The sequence below is a fragment of the Euprymna scolopes genome, chromosome 27, assembly GCF_053919585.1.
Source record: "Euprymna scolopes isolate OS-2025 chromosome 27, ASM5391958v1, whole genome shotgun sequence".
Taxonomy (NCBI): Eukaryota; Metazoa; Mollusca; class Cephalopoda; order Sepiida; family Sepiolidae; genus Euprymna; species Euprymna scolopes.
This window is the reverse complement of record NC_136508.1, coordinates 114031072-114047883: the sequence shown is the minus strand read 5'-3', so window position 1 is coordinate 114047883 and position 16812 is coordinate 114031072. Positions and strand designations below refer to the sequence as shown.

General features: G+C 34.6%; 1 long non-coding RNA gene across 1 annotated transcript in view; it reads right to left on the bottom strand.

Moving 5' to 3' along the window:
* LOC145249074 (uncharacterized) overlaps positions 1-15858 on the bottom strand; it is a 34493-nt gene extending 18635 nt beyond the window's left edge. Inside the window, exon 1 of the long non-coding RNA XR_013863470.1 lies at positions 15614-15858. This is a non-coding gene — a long non-coding RNA (uncharacterized LOC145249074). The remainder of the gene's footprint in view (positions 1-15613) is intronic.
* Positions 15859-16812: the final 954 nt, after the last annotated feature.

The following is a 16812-nucleotide window of genomic DNA, read 5'->3' as shown; positions in this document are numbered from 1 at the left end:
TTTGGTAGATTTTTAAAAAGACGGTCCGTCAAAAAGTACTGACTGTCATAATATAGGCTAAGAGACTATTAGTCGCCTAGAGTTATGCCCCTTGGCCCGTGACGTATGAATCTCGTCCGCCATTGTTTCTCAGTGCAACGTTTACTACTAGACAATAAAGAACGCATTTACACCACCTTCGAGTCTGTTTATCAATGCTTCCAAAGTATGTATTATCACGACATGGTGTCTGAAGTGGGATCCTCTAAAGAATCAAAGGAATAGTAACAATATTACCCTAAAAAAAAAAAAAAAAAAAAAAAAACGAACATTTTCGGGATCTAAAAAAAAATTAATACAAAACACACGTGGTGTCGGTATTTTTCTCGCAATCGACGATGAATACATATTCGCAACTACCACCTCCAACAATCGATTGGAACACTTCAAATTTGGCCAAATCAATGGACCGATTTATCAGGCAAGTTCATTTATATTTCGACGGCCCAATGAAAGACGTAGATTCAGACACAAAGTTAAATTACTTGCTAATATGGTCTGGTATCGAGGGCCAGGAAATAAGTGACACTTTTCCCTTTCGACAGGGAGAAGAAAGGACATTGGATAAATATATCCAATTTTTTAAGGAATATGCGAATCCGCGATCGAATTTTCGTGTAGCTAGACACAACCTACTAAAATGTAAACAAAATGCGGATGAATCGGCACACGCATTTCTAAGTCGGCTGCGTCAGACAGCCAAACAGTGTGAATACGGTCGGACGGTGGAAGAGACCATTGTGTTGGACCTATTCATATTCGGTATTTATTTACAGTCTGCACAAAAGTCCCTAATAAGAGAAGGGAGCGATCTCACGATCGAGAAAGCACTCGGAATCGTCGAGACAGAAGAAGCCACGTGTAAACAAATGGAAGCATTACGTACAACAGCAGTAGAAGACAGCTCTACACTCGCAGTTAGAGCCAGACAGCCCAGTGGACCTACCACATGTGGTAATTGTGGCACAAAACACCATCAATATAAATGCCCAGCTAAAGGCAAATACTGCCTAAAATGCAATAAAAAGGGACACTTTGCTAAAGTTTGCCACTCTAAAATGGGAGACGAGGGGCACACACGCAGACAGTCATTCCAGCCACAGAGGAAATATAATAAGAATAAAATCCACATGGCAGCAGCACATATGGGTAGCAACGACGACAGTTCCACAGAGGAGCTGTACTTTCACACAGTAAAGGAATTACCGTTAGCGACCACAGAAGCTTTCACAAAACTGAAGATAGGCAACAGCAAAGCCCAAATAGAGGTTGACGCGAAAATCGACACAGGTGCAATGAGCAACCTGTTACCTAAACAGGTATTCAAGGAACTGAAAGGAGTACCACTGGAAAAATCAGCTATAAGGCTAATTGCGTTTGGAGGCTCAACGATAGACCAAGAAGGGACCTGTCGTTTAGGGGTCAGATCCCGCGACAAGTTCGTTAAAGCGACCTTTCACGTGGTGAAATCAAGAGACCCTATACTAATAGGACTCCAAACATCAAGAGAATTAGGGCTAGTCACCCTTAACTTGGCTATAAAAACGGACACAACTCATGTGACGGACAAAGCATCCCGGCCTACTCCCCCGCACGACATGAAACCGGTCCCCGTGCAGGAACCATGTACGATGGGAAACCTTGGAGAAAGGAGGAAAATCATTGAGGAATTTCCAGACGTATTCGACTCCATTGGTTGTCTGCCAGGTGAACACACCATCCATTTAAACCCCGAAGTACCACCAGTTGTCCACCCACCACGTCGAGTCCCAATATCCCTAAAAGGAAAGTTGAAATTGGAGTTGGACTCCTTAGAGGCCCAGGGAATAATTTCCCCTGTAAAGGACCCGACGCCCTGGGTAAACTCATTCGTCTGTACCACTAAAAGGAACGGATCGGTCAGGCTATGCCTCGACCCCCGAGACTTAAATAAAGCAGTGCACAGACCACACTATGCGACTCCGACATTTGAAGACATCACTGCGGAACTAGACAACGCTAGATGGTTCACAAAAGTCGATATCAAGTCCGGCTACTGGCATTTGAAACTGGACGAAAAGTCGAGACGTCTCACAACATTCATTACCCCACATGGCAGATACATGTACAACAGGTACCCCATGGGAGTCAAATCTGCCCAAGATGAGTTCCAAAGAGCCATGCAGGAAAACTTCGGAGACCTCAAAAATGTCCTATCCATATGCGACGACATAGTAGTGTACGGATTCGAGGAAGACGGCAGTGACCATGACAAGGCACTGAGGCAGCTAATGTTTAGAGCAAGGGAAAGAAATTGCAGGTTTAATTCAGAGAAATTTGTGGTGAAACCTCCGAAATCCCTTTCTACGGCCACATAATCTCAAGAGACGGTGTCAAGCCAGATCCCCGGAAAATAGAGGCGATCACACAGATGCAACCCCCCGAGGATGCAAAGCAGCTCACCAGCTTCCTAGGCCTGGTGAACTACTTGAACAAATTCTCTCCACGACTCGCGACACTGACAAAACCCCTACGTGAGTTAACATCGAAGAAGAATGACTTCACATGGTCTTCACAGGAGCAACAGGCATTCGAAGAAATCAAAAAAGAGATCGGAAATCATACGACACTCCGATACTTCGACCCTAAAGAACCAATAGTGCTACAGGTAGATGCGTCTTCAATGGGTATAGGCGCGGCTCTGCTACAAAACGACAGACCAGTAGCATTCGCGAGCAAAGCACTTTCCGGACCAGAAACACGCTACTCAAACATAGAGAGGGAGATGTTGGCTATCGTCTTTGGCCTGGAGAAATTTCACAGTTACGTTTGGGGCCACAAAACGACAATTCATACGGATCACAAGCCATTGGAGTCGATAGCATTGAAAAATCTAGCACAAGCACCCCCAAGACTGGCTAGAATGTTATTGAAGGTCGAGGGATATGATTTTACTGTAAAATATACCCCAGGAAAAACAGTTCCAATTGCAGACTGCTTGTCACGAGTAGCACCCAGACCCAGTGGGCACATTGAAGGGATCGATCTCAACGTCCATAGCATGATCTCATACCTCAACTTTGCGCCGACGAGAGTTGAAGATATAAGAGTGGAAACATCCCAGGATCCACTCCTAAAGCAACTTGTAAGCATGGTATTGACCGGCTGGCCTTCCAACCGGGCTGACTGCCCAGGAATTCTCCTGCCATTCTGGAATTTCAGAGATGAGATTGGGGTCCAGGATGGAATTCTACTCAAGAGCCAGAGAATCATTATCCCAGCCTCGTTGCAAAGAGGCATACTGGAAGAGCTGCATGCTTCACACCAAGGAGTAGAGAGAACGAGGTTACGAGCGCGTTCAGCGGTGTACTGGATAGGGTTAAATAAGGACATAGAAGATATAGTCTGAGAGTGCCACACATGCCAGAAATACCAAGCCAGTATCCCGCCCGAATCAATACTCCAGCACGAAACCCCTACGTACCCCTGGCAGTACGTCAGCACAGACTTGTTCACATTGGCAGGGAAAGAATATCTGCTTGTGGCAGATCAGTACAGCCGAAACCCCTTCGTACGACGCCTTCCGTCCGCCTCATCAATATCCGTTATTAGAAGTATTAAGACGATATTTGAGGAACAAGGAGTGCCGGAAATCTTGTACTCGGACAATGGTCCACAAAGTAAAGATTTCAAGGATTTCGCCAGGACGTACAGCTTCCAACACAGGACATCGTCCCCACATTACCCCAAGTCTAACGGATTCGCCGAAAGAATGGTGGGAACATGCAAGAAAATTTTGACGAAGGCAGGGGAAACTGGTCAAGACAGCTACCTAGCAATGATGGCTTACAGAGCCACGCCACTGTCATCAGACATTAAGTCCCCGGCAGAGTTACTCAACGGACGAAAAATACGGACACCCCTAGTATCCAAGCAACAACTTGGTGATGAGCAGACTAGGACAGCCATACAGAAACAGAAAGATCAGTCTAAGGTCTGCTATGACAGGAAACATAACAGACACCACTCCCACCTACATGCAGGACAGAACGTCTATGTCCAGCAGGAAAAAGTAAAGATATGGGAGCCTGGAAAAATTCAGCGCTCCAGCGTGACACCCAGATCCTACATAGTTGAATCTGAGAACGGTAACACCTATAGAAGGAACAGGCAGTTCGTCAGACCAGCTGGGAGGAGATCAACAACCGCAAATAGATCCGACCAACCTCGCCCCAACGACTCTCCACCGGATCCCACCCAGAAGGAAGGTCCCCCCCCTAAACAAATCGAACAGCCGACCACCGAACAACACTCCAGCGGCACGCCTCACACCCGAACTGAGAAACTCACCCCCGAATTAAGAAGATCTCAGAGACGAGTGAATGCTCCTCAGAAACTGAACTTATAGGTTACACTATCCTAAAAAAAAGAGACAATACCATTACCCTAGAACAATGGAGACAAGCTAAATAATATATTAGAGACTATGTTATCCCTTAATCAGATAAAGGCTAAATATCGCCCTTGGACTATATACATATATATGGAAGGGAAGGGATGTCATAATATAGGCTAATAGACTATTAGTCGCCTAGAGTTATGCCCCTTGGCCCGTGACGTATGAATCTCGTCCGCCATTGTTTCTCAGTGCAACGTTTACTACTAGACAATAAAGAACGCATTTACACCACCTTCGAGTCTGTTTATCAATGCTTCCAAAGTATGTATTATCACGACACTGACCTGCCCCCCCCCCAGTTTTGGCGGTGCCTAAAACGTTCAATATGAAAACTACTTAATGGGTGGGGAATTTTTACATGAAAAATGATCGAGAAAGACACATTGACATTAGTTATTTCAATGGAGGAGTACATGCATGGGAGAATACAACTGATGACAAGTAAAGACTGCGTTTATCTCGCCAAATCAATAATAACCTGAATAATGGCACACGAGAACTCAAAACACAAACAGATACTTCAAGTTATTCGTTCTTCTCTGGGTTCTGATTGTACGCCTAACAAATAATTAGCAGGGTTAAGATTAAAATCAGAAAATCATCGTATGTTTAACCGAATCAAGTTAGATAAGTTGCAAGTTTCATAATGTATTTTAGTCATTTAACTGACTTCCAGCTGTGGTAAGTGTTAAGGTTCATACAAAACTACCTACCAGCATAAATAAATGCTAAATGTAACACAAGTACAATAGACACATATTTATTGACAAACACGAACACGTGACAACACTGCAATACCTAATATACTATACCTATTATATATATATATACTATACATCCTATATATATATATATATATATATATATATATATATATATATATATATATATATATCGCTGACATTTTTTACATCAGGGGAGTTCACCAGTCACCACTAATTACTTCCTGGTTGAGGGAGATAATCCCTGGTTGCCTATACAGAATTGGTTATGTGAAATATTCAGTTTCATTTTTTTAATTGGTTAATTCGGACTATTGTTCTCATCTGAACATAATATCAAAAACAATTTATTAAACAACATCTATAGAAGCTTTGAAGTGATGCCAGTGTGTTCAATCCAACGTTAACAAACCTTATTCTTGGCTTTCGCATTTCAACCTTGTTTTCATCACATAAAGATATTCAATATCTACTTTGTCTTTGTTTATTTTCTCATCTTTTTTTCGTGTTAGAATGAAGCATTCACCTGGTATCTCATATATTCTTTTAACCGTGATCCATTTTTAACGATTATAATCATTCTTTTGGACGAAATTAGTTGGATATAGTTGTAACTTGGTTCATCAAGTATATTTGACTTTTTTTCAGTGTGATTTCTCATACATGTAAAAAAAACTTGAGTTCTAAAAACAAGCTTATATGTTTTGAAAAAATATCATTTTTGGCAAGTGTTTTTTTTTTTCGTTTTTATAAAAGTTTATTAACGAGAAGAGAAAAATTAATAAAAAAGTGTGGATACAAAGATTTCGTCTTTATTTACAAGAAAGCTTTTTTGATTTCATTAAAATACACACAAAATTGGTTTTATTACGTAATTACTTTGCTTTTATAACTTTATTTCTTTTGCACAACAGCTTGTGTTCTACTAATTGTGTTTTGGTATTTCGCCAGGTTTTGATTAGTTCACTTGTTCTGACAACAATCAATATAGTATTTATAGTTTTTAGGTTTGGATTAGTTCATTTGTTCTGACAACAACTAATATATTCATATTTTTCAGGGACAATGTCGATTCGAAACAGTTCTTTACTTTCTCCTTCTGTATTATATTATCTACTTTCGTTCTATGATGAAATATTAAGAATAGTTTCATTAATCATGAGTCGTTTCAGGTGTGTCAGTTCTCATATGCGTTTTACTAATAATGCGTTTCAGGTTTGTTTTATGTAATTTTATATCCTATGTAATACCGTGATACATACTTGTTTCATATCTTACTTGAATAAATGCAAAATCGAAGATGGAGACTATTTTTTTCAAATGACATTTTCTAATAATTTTTATATGTATCACTAAACTTGATTTATAAGAGCAAGAATATTTATATGTATCACTAAACTTGATTTATAAGAGCAAGAAAATTCACATATTGTGCAAGAAAATGACTTCTCCAGAGTGTGAGTCCTAATATGAAGCAGTAAATGGTATTTGTCCGAAAAAGAATATCAACAAACTTCACAAGATTGCAGTTTTTCCCTTTTTTTCTTTTCTCTTATTTCAGTCGAAGACCCCAGAAGTCAAGGGGCCCACAATCTTGGGATAAAGATTGAAGTCTATATGAGATAAATATATATTCAAATGTTCTATTAAAGTTCTTTATCTCTCAAACACTGAGTTAGTAAAGAAATTAAGAACATAATTTCCCTCTGCTCAATCAACCATTTTCATACGTTGTAGAATATCTTTCATTTTGGTCTCTTGGTCTTACTGGATTCCTGGACAAGAATTTATTTAGTCTGGTGAAGTATCCCGCTTCGTGCTATTACTTGAGGTAACATCACTTAGAGAAGGTGCACCATTCCGCTGAAAAGCTAATGTGGGTTAGGCATAGTAAGGAGATCTGATTTAGGCGAATACTATGTGTTTTTTAATATTTGGTCAGCGTTTATTTCTATGGAAAAGTATCCTCATGTCAGGCTGTTCTGACAAACTCCTGTAGAGAGAGAACTTAAACACTCGTAGTAGGCATTCAAGCTCCCAGAATGTGGCTTTTCTCTTTTTTTTTGTATTTTACTTCAGTAAGTTTTAAGAAATCAAGGTTCTCCTTCCTAGAGCCAACACTTGATTCTGTTATGATTTAAATTTATATCCGAGGGCTCTTTTAAGAATAGATACTGTTCGCTTTATGGCTGCTCAGTATGAGTTGTCATATGTACTACTAAAGTTGATCTTTGAGAACAAGAATATCCACAAACCTTACAAGAATGTTGTTTTTCTCTCCCTTTGTTTTATTTTACTTCAGTCGAAGTTCTCAGAAATCAAGGGGCCCGCAACCTGGGACTAACACTTGAACTCTATATGAGATACATAGATATTCGAATGTTCCATTTAAGTTCTTTATCTCTCAAGCATTGAGTTAGTAAAGAATTGAGAACATAATTTTCCTCTCCCCAATTAACCATTTTTATACCTTGTAGTATATCTTTCATGTTGGTTTCATGGTCTTACTGGATTCCAGGACAAGAATTTATCTAGTCTGGTGGAGTATCCAGCTTCGTTCTATTACTTGAGGTAATTTCACTTGGAGAAGGTTCACCATTCCCCGGAAAAGCTGTGGAGTAGCTGTAGTGAGATCTTATTTGGACTGCGAATACTATGTGAGTTTGAATATTTGGTCAGGGTTTACTTCTATGGAAAAAGTATCCTCATGCCAGATTGTTCTGACAAACCCCTGTACAGAGAGACCTTAGACACCCGAGGACAGTGTCTAGTAGGCATTCAAGTTTCTCTCCCGTAGGCATTCAAGTTTCTCTAGTGTGAGTTCTCATATGATACACTAACAATGCTTTTTTAGAACAAGAATATTTACACAATTTGCAAGAATGTGGCTTTTCCCCAGTGTGAGTTCTAATATGAAGCAGTAAACTTGATTTGTCAGAACAAGAATATCCACAAACTTCACAAGAATGCGGTTTTTCCTCAGTGTGTCTTCTCATATGTATCATTAAAGATAATTTATGTGGACAAGAATATCCACAGACTTCACAAGAATGTGGCTTTTCCCCTGTGTGAGTTCTCATATGGTTCACTAACGATGCTTTTTGAGAACAAGAATAATTACACACTTTGCAAGAATGTGGCTTTTCCCCAGTGTGAGTTCTAATATGTATTACTAAATTTGATCTTTGAGAAAAGGAATATCCACACACCTCACAAGAATGTGGCTTTTCCCCAGTGTGAGTTTTCATATGTATTAATAAATTTGGTCTTTGAGAAAAGGAATACCCACACACCTCACAAGAGTGTGGCTTTTCCCCAGTGTGAGTTCTCATGTGGTGAATTAAGTATGATTTTCTAGAAAAAGAATATCCACAGACTTTACACGAATATGGCTTTTCCCCAGTGTGAGATCTTATATGAGACACTAAATTATGTTTTAGAGAAAAAGAAAATCCACACACTTTACAGGAATGTGGCTTTTCTCCAGTGTGCGTTATCATATGTCTTACAAACGATGATTTATAAGAACATGAAAATCCACACACTTCACATGAATGTGGCTTTTCTCCACTCTTCTGCATGTTTTAATATAATTGATCCTACAAAAATATCCACGTAATTATAGAATTTTGTGTTCGCAGTTTTAGTCTTCATTTACAAATGTTCCAGCGAAATTAAGAAGCGACACTTACTTTGCAAAAGTATATCATAAGTTTTAAGATATCTGCAATTTGTGATTACTTCTCTTCAAACATTAACATTCATTTGAACATTAAACACGTATTGCACAAATACAAACGTTATTTTCATGATGTATGAGGTTTTCGATTATTTCAGTGCATATAGTCATATTGTAAATAGTTTTTGTTAAATATTAATACAAATAAATTTTGGTATAGAAATCTCTGTTGTCTATAGATGATAATGATGATCCATGATTGTCTATAAATGATGATAGTGATGATGATGATGATGATGATGATGATGATGCATTGTTGTCTATAGATGATGATAATAATGATGATGATTCATTGTTGTCTATAGATGATAATGATGACCCACTGTTGTCTATAGATGATGATGATGATCCATTGTTGTCTATCGATTATGATAATAATGATGATGATTCATTGTTGTCTATAGATGATGATGATGACCCACTGTTGTCTATAGATGATGATAATGATGATGATGATTCATTTTTGTCTATAGATGCTGGTGATGGTCCATTGTTGTCTATAGATGATGATGATGATGCATTTTTGTCTATAGATGATGATGATGATCCACTGTTGTCTATAGATGATGATAATGATGATGATGATTCATTGTTGTCTATAGAGGATGATAATGATGATGGTGATTCATTATTGTCTATAGATGATGATGATGATCCATTGTTGTCTATAGATGATGATAATGATGATGATGATGATTCATTGTTGTCTATAGATGATGATGATGATGATGATGATGATGATGATGATGATGCATTGTTGTCTATAGATGATGATGATGATGATGTTCCATTGTATTCTTGAAATTCAATAAAGGCGTTCATACAGGAATAAAAACACAAAAAAAACGAAATTCAATATTTTTATCTGCATTAAATAATTTGTATTCCGTTCGTTTATGTTATTGGATTGAAGACATAACATTTTGATGAATTAAATCGATAGTCATATGGGATTCATTAGACAAATAATCATATATTTTATAACTTAGATATTTTTTAACTTACCACACAACCAGTAAATATATGTAACGTTCTAGATACAATGTAAAGTCTACACAATAGTGACAATCATACTATATTCATTATGTTTTCTAAAGAAGGAAAAATAGTGATAATCAACTCTCTTCCTCTGTTTTCTTTTTCTCGATATATAATTCTGTATATGCATATATACAACTGTACATGATTGTCATTGTGGTGAAAGAAAAACATATTTATATATGAATAAATGGGGGAGTTAAAAAAAGAAAACAAATTCTTTAAGACTTATCGGATAATACAAAGCTCAACAAATTGTTTTGGAGCCTGGAGTCAATAAAGGGAGGTAATCAAGTTGGAGTCAATAAAGGGAGGTAATCAAGTTGATCCCCAACCAGTTTTTTGTGTCTATTCTCATCAGCTTTTGATTTTTCTAGTCCACTATGTAAAGACACGTCCTCTTATGTTTCACGGAATACCTCGATTTGTCTATAACATTTATTGCAAATAACTATTCTTACATTTTTATGAAAGGAAATACCTGCACCATCTATCAAAGAAATTCAGTTTTCAATCCGGGTATTATAAATGAAGAAACATTAATATACAAATCTTTTGTCTTCCTAAAAAGAAAATGTTAATTTTCTTTCCTCTATATTTTCGTCCAAGTCAAATACGCCCTCCCCCAAATTGCAATTTTTCTACAATCAAAAATAGCACACTTCTATGAATCACTATCTAAACTAGACCAAAACCGTTTTATTTGCATCCAATAAGAACCTGATTAAATGGGTGGCATGTACGTTTCTACACACGACCTTAAAGAACTTTTTCCAACCGAATAATCTATTATTTAACGATCTTTTCTTTTATTTAATATCACACGCATGTATATATATATATATATATATATATATACACTGAATGATCTATTATTAAACATTATTTGATATCACAGGCACATATATCCACGTAATATATATATATATATATATATATATATATATATATATGAGTCAATAAAGAGATTCTTTATATATATATATATCTGCATATATATAAAGAAATTTTCTATATTATTTTATATCTCTATTTCTTTATCTATCTTTACTTTTTTCTTTCTATCATTTGACGTCTTACATCCTAATATTTTCATCCACTTTATTCACCTTTTTTTGTTTTTATTCTCCTATATTTCTTCATTATCCTCTATTTAATAACTACGTACACCTTAAAACCATTAGAAGAATAATTATCTATTATCATTCAATAGTTCCGATATTTTTCCAACAATCCACCCCATAACCCTTAGTAATTTATCCTTTTATTCTACCATGTGTTCATCCTCTATTTTACTCAATAAAATTTTAGTACACTGCACCCCGTATAATTTACCCCCATCACTCTAATTATCATAATATTACTCATAATAACTTATATCTCTTCTATGTGCTGTTATAATCTCCCTATCCATGTTAAAAAATACCAATTAAGCATTAACTCCATATCTCATGTAAACCCCTTTCATAGCAATAACACTACACCTATGATTAAAAGAGAAACTTATTTCAAGAAACTTACACTAGTCTCCCTAAGAGTTTAAACACCCATACTGTCCACCGATATAAAACCCACTATGACAGCAATGCTATATAATAAATTACAAACTAAACTCCCCTATAAAACAAAAATATATATATTTCCAAGAAACATCTTCAATAATTATTTTGCTAGACGTTTCATCTCTATTAGGTTATCTAGCATCTTCTTCACTCTTCTTAAAAGTATAAGACTTCCAAAGTTTTCCAATTAGTCCAATAACCCTAATTGATGTATACGCTCATTAAATAAATTATCACGGTATAAAGTGTTCCGATTAACCCAACATCTCTATTATATATATATATATATATATATATATATATATATATATATATATATATATATATATAGACTTGTTTGTAATATTCCGATTTTTACTGGGTTTGTATAATTCAGTAAATTTTCATATACCAATGAATTTTAAGCCAAAGAGATATAACTGAAATTGTAAGCTACAAAATTATCATATTTCAGAATTGAGCATTCATATACTGTATTAACAAAAAAACAAGACTTCAAAAAAAGAATTGATAGCAACAAGAAGTGTATATCATTGTTAGTTACAATTGTTTCAAGACTAATTGGACAAATTAAAACATTATGTCGTTTGAAAATTTTAATATAAATAGCCTTTCCTCAGACGTATTGAATAAAATACACTTTAATAATAGAATATTATGTAAAGACATTTCCCTTAAAGGAAAAAAAGCATGCGAAAACATTTATCCCGGACGCATCTTTGTCAGTCTCCTGAGAGGTCTAGGTATGCTAAATGTGATAATTTGTCTACACATGCTTCGGCTCTATTATTATTATTATTATTATTATTATTATTATTATTATTATTATTACCTGGATCAAATTTGTGCACAAAGTGAGAAAAACAGTGGCCTCTGGAAAAAGGACCCTAAAAAAGTCTTTTCAGGGTTGAGAAATGTAACTTTGTCTGAGAGGAACACAGAGATGAGTGCTTCTTCTATCTATCTATTGAAGCCTCTCTAACATGCTGCTGTTGTTCTGCAGGGCATTATATCGGCTATTAGTGAGGGGATCCATTCAGGATGATATAATTGAGGGGGATCCCTTTGATGAAGGGAGAAGCAATAGCTTTACTCGATCTGGCCTTGGGCGCCTGGGTCACTGTCTCACTAACAAGCAGGCATCTTTGGCCTGTCTGGTAATTCTTGACGCTCGCTGGGTCAGAAGGAAACTACACTCAGCTGGCTTAGTGATTTCATGTTTGATCTGGCAAAATGATGGTTCATTAAAATTGTGGGGTCTGCGTACGCGCCTGGCCCACAAAGTATGGAAATAAAAAAATTAAAAGGTTAAAAAAAAACGTTTAAAAGTGTTTTGGATATAGATGTACATAATAATACTTTGATAAGTATGTTTTAACTTAAATAGGGATGGTATAATAAAATTGTCGGGTCTGCGTTCGCGCCTAGCCTCCATAGAAGGGAAATAGGCACAAACTTTAAGAAAGACTTTTCATACCTATCTGCGTAAGTATACTTTGATAATTATGTTTCAGTTTGAAGAAATATGGTATAATAAAATTATGGGGGTGTTCATTCGCACCTGACTTCCATAGAATGAAAATATGTCACAAAGTTTAACAAGGTTTTTTTTAATATAGATCCACAGAATATTGTGGTAAGTGTTTCAGTGTGAACAGGTATGGTATAATAAATTATGGGGTTTATCTATTTTCGTTTTACTTTCATCATATTTTGTTTTGGTTTTGATACCTCCAAATCCGAAGATATCTCTTTATAACCCTGCCTTTTCATCACCTATCATACTTTCATAAATCAGAGTCTATTTTTTGCAGGCTGTTTTTGAACCCAGTAAATGACGGATACTTTTGCTAGTATATATATATATATATAGTAAGTTATAACATATATATGGCGATTAATGTGGATGAAACGTGGAATATTCAGTGTAGCTTAATCGCCATATATATTTTATAACTTACTGATTAGCTCTCCCTACGTATTGAGCACTTTTGAAGTAAATACTTAAAGTTTACGCATAAATTTATACTTTCGTATATTAATTTTATGTGAGTAAATGAAGTAGTTATATATATATATATATATATATATATATATATATATATATATATATATATATATATGGGGTTGTGCATTTGTTTTTTCCCCCATTTCAATTTTAATTTGTTCTTTTTAAAAATTTTAACTTTAGCTTTGTGGAGGCGTCATTTTTTTCACTTATCCATTTTATTTTTTCTTTCAAATAAAAACATCATCTACTCATTAATAATAAGGTAATTATTTAGACAGCCATTCTTAACATGGGGAAAAATGTCCTTGCTAACTAATTTGAATTTTTACCTAACCATTAAATAAACAAAAAAGTTATCAAAAAACAAATATATTACAAATAAATTTTACCAAATGAAGGTTAAGTGATTCTTCGAGCAACCGGGATAAGATTTTCTTTAAACTTGTTTTAAAGCTGTTATTTCGAAAGATGAAATAGTGCCGAGTCTTTGTTATAACAAAAAAATAACTGACATGAGACAGTCATCTAGATAATCCCGATAATCGCTCAGAAATTGAAAATTAAACAAAATACTAGCATAATTTCACCCATAAATGTCGCAGTGATATTTCTTTGTCTATCAAATTGTAAAAGTAAACAATATGTTTAAAAAATTTGAACAATAAATGTAAACTCTAATCTCTCCACAAAAGAAGACATCAGGGGTTTTTATTACTGTACACATAGATTCGAAAAAGTTGTCAAAAACAAATATATAACAAATAAATGCTATCAAAGGCAAGGTAAGTTACTTTTCGTGTTTTTATTCACTGTAACATGTTTATTCAGCTCGAAAAACTATACAGTGTTTACCGATGTATTAGAAAATTCAAGATTGCGCCCAACTCTCTCTTTAACACGGTAAGTTTGGGAAAAGGTGTTATAAATAAAAAACTAGACAAAATACTGTTAAAAACTCGCTCAATATATGTTTCCGTGACATAGGTTGACATATATTCGGCGGCTTTTTAACAGCATTTTGCCTAGTTTTTTATTTATCACACCTTTTCCCAAACTTACCGTGTTAAAGAGAGAGTGAGGCGCCATCTTTAATTTTCCAATACATCGGTAAACACAACAGCTTTTCGAGCTGAATAAACATGTTACACTGAATAAAAACACGAAAAATATATCCTGTTAGGTAGAAAAGTAACTTATATTGCCTTTGATAACATTTATTCGTTATATATTTGTTTTTTTGACAACTTTTTCGAATCTATGTGTACAGTAATACAAATCCGACATCAGAAAGGAAAAAACGATCCGCCCTCTCTCACCATACCACAAATTTGGAAACTGGGAATTGTTACATGTCTTGTTGACATTTATCTGGCAATGAAACCGGCGCTCATTTTACGTTAAATTTATAACGGAAAACGATACTCTAAAATCTTATATATTTATTTTATTTCCTTTTTTGCAGAAAATTTTAAATGCATTAGAAACGTAAAAAAAAAAAGATCGAATTTTGAAGTGGGTAAACTTCGCTGGGTAGATTTTAAAGATAAAAAAAATTCTTTTCCACATTATGTTTCTGCTTATTTATGATGGCCAATAAATGGGTGTTCATTTTACGTTAACTTTATAAAAGAAAGTGATGTGCTGATGCTTGTGCATCTATGTTACCGCGCTATATTTTTAACAGTATTATAAATTAAAAAAGAAAACACCATCCTCTCCCCATATTAAGAAAGGATTTATAAATAATAACGTTATTGTTTCAGCACGGTAACATAAATGCACACGTATGTAAAATACTGGATAAAGCATAAAAATATCAAACGGAATTCTTTAACGACAAACAAAAAAAAAAATCAATTATTGTGTTGATGGTAAACATTATTATTTAAATAGAAATAACATACGTTTTTGACAACAATATAAATGTCAGATTTAGGAGATTTTTTAAACGGAGATTATTTTATATTGATATTAAACACTATTATATTTTTTGTTATAAAGCATGGCAGAATTAATATTTAATGTTTAAGATTAATTGAAAAGTGTACAAAATACAAAACTTACCTTTTGTTCCCGGATTTCAATGCGAAAAAAAAAAATCAGGATGAATTCGTTTTTTTCTTTTTTTTGTATTCAAAACAGAAAATCTATTTTGTTTGTTATGATTTCTTTAGTAAATTGATACAACTTTTGGTTTTGTGTGTCCAATTCATTAAGAAATACAATATGTTAAAATATAAAAGAATCAAAATTAGAAGATGAAAAATATGATTTAAACATGAAATTATTTAAAGAGAAAATCAACTTTTAAAGAATTAATTCAAGGTCGTCTTAAGACGGTGTAAACATTATTTTATTCCTCGTGTAAAAATGTCCGTTCTTTAATTAAGTGTGCCGAATTGTTTTCTTATGAAGTTCAAATAATATTTATTAATGCTTAAGGCTCGTTGCGATTTCTTTAGTAAATTTCCAATTCATTAAATATATAATATATGAAGATATAAAAATGAGTTTGTTTTTTTTTAAGACTGAATATTTCATTATTATTCCGATTAGTGGAACTATTGTTAAAATCCAAAATAAGAACAGTAGTGAGTGCACTGCAGCGGTGTGCACGGTGCAGCGCGTCGCGTCAGTGCGACCCCCCCCCCCAAAAAAAAAATCCTCTTTAATTATAAACCTTGGTAAACTACGTTGGATAGATAGTAAAATTTTTTAACAATTTCAAGTTAAAATTAACTTTCGTAAACAAGACTGGACATATTGTAAAGATTTAACAATTTTTTTTCTACCTTAAGTTTGTGCTAATTTGTGATAATCAATAAAACTTATGTTCATTTTATGTAAACTTTATTAACTAAAGTTATGTATTGATGTTTGTGCATCTACGTTACTGCGCTATATTTTAATAGTATTTTAAATTTAATTTTAATTTTTACGATGATTTTATTAATTGCATTGTTAGGTTAAAATGCAAAATAGATACAAAAAACCCTTCCCTCCTCATGTTAAGAAAGGGGTTCAAAATAATTACGTTACTATTTCATCGCGGTAACATTGATTCACAAGTATGTATTTTAAAATCTAAAATATCGGATAACGCATAAAAAATCAAATAGAATCATCTAACAACAGCGTAGAAAGCAACACATTTGTTTTGAATGTTAAAATAATTAAATATTGAAAAAGAAGTTTTCATGCTCAGTTGACTAACAATTCGACCAACTTCAAATTAAATTATTGTATTTAAACATTCTTATTTT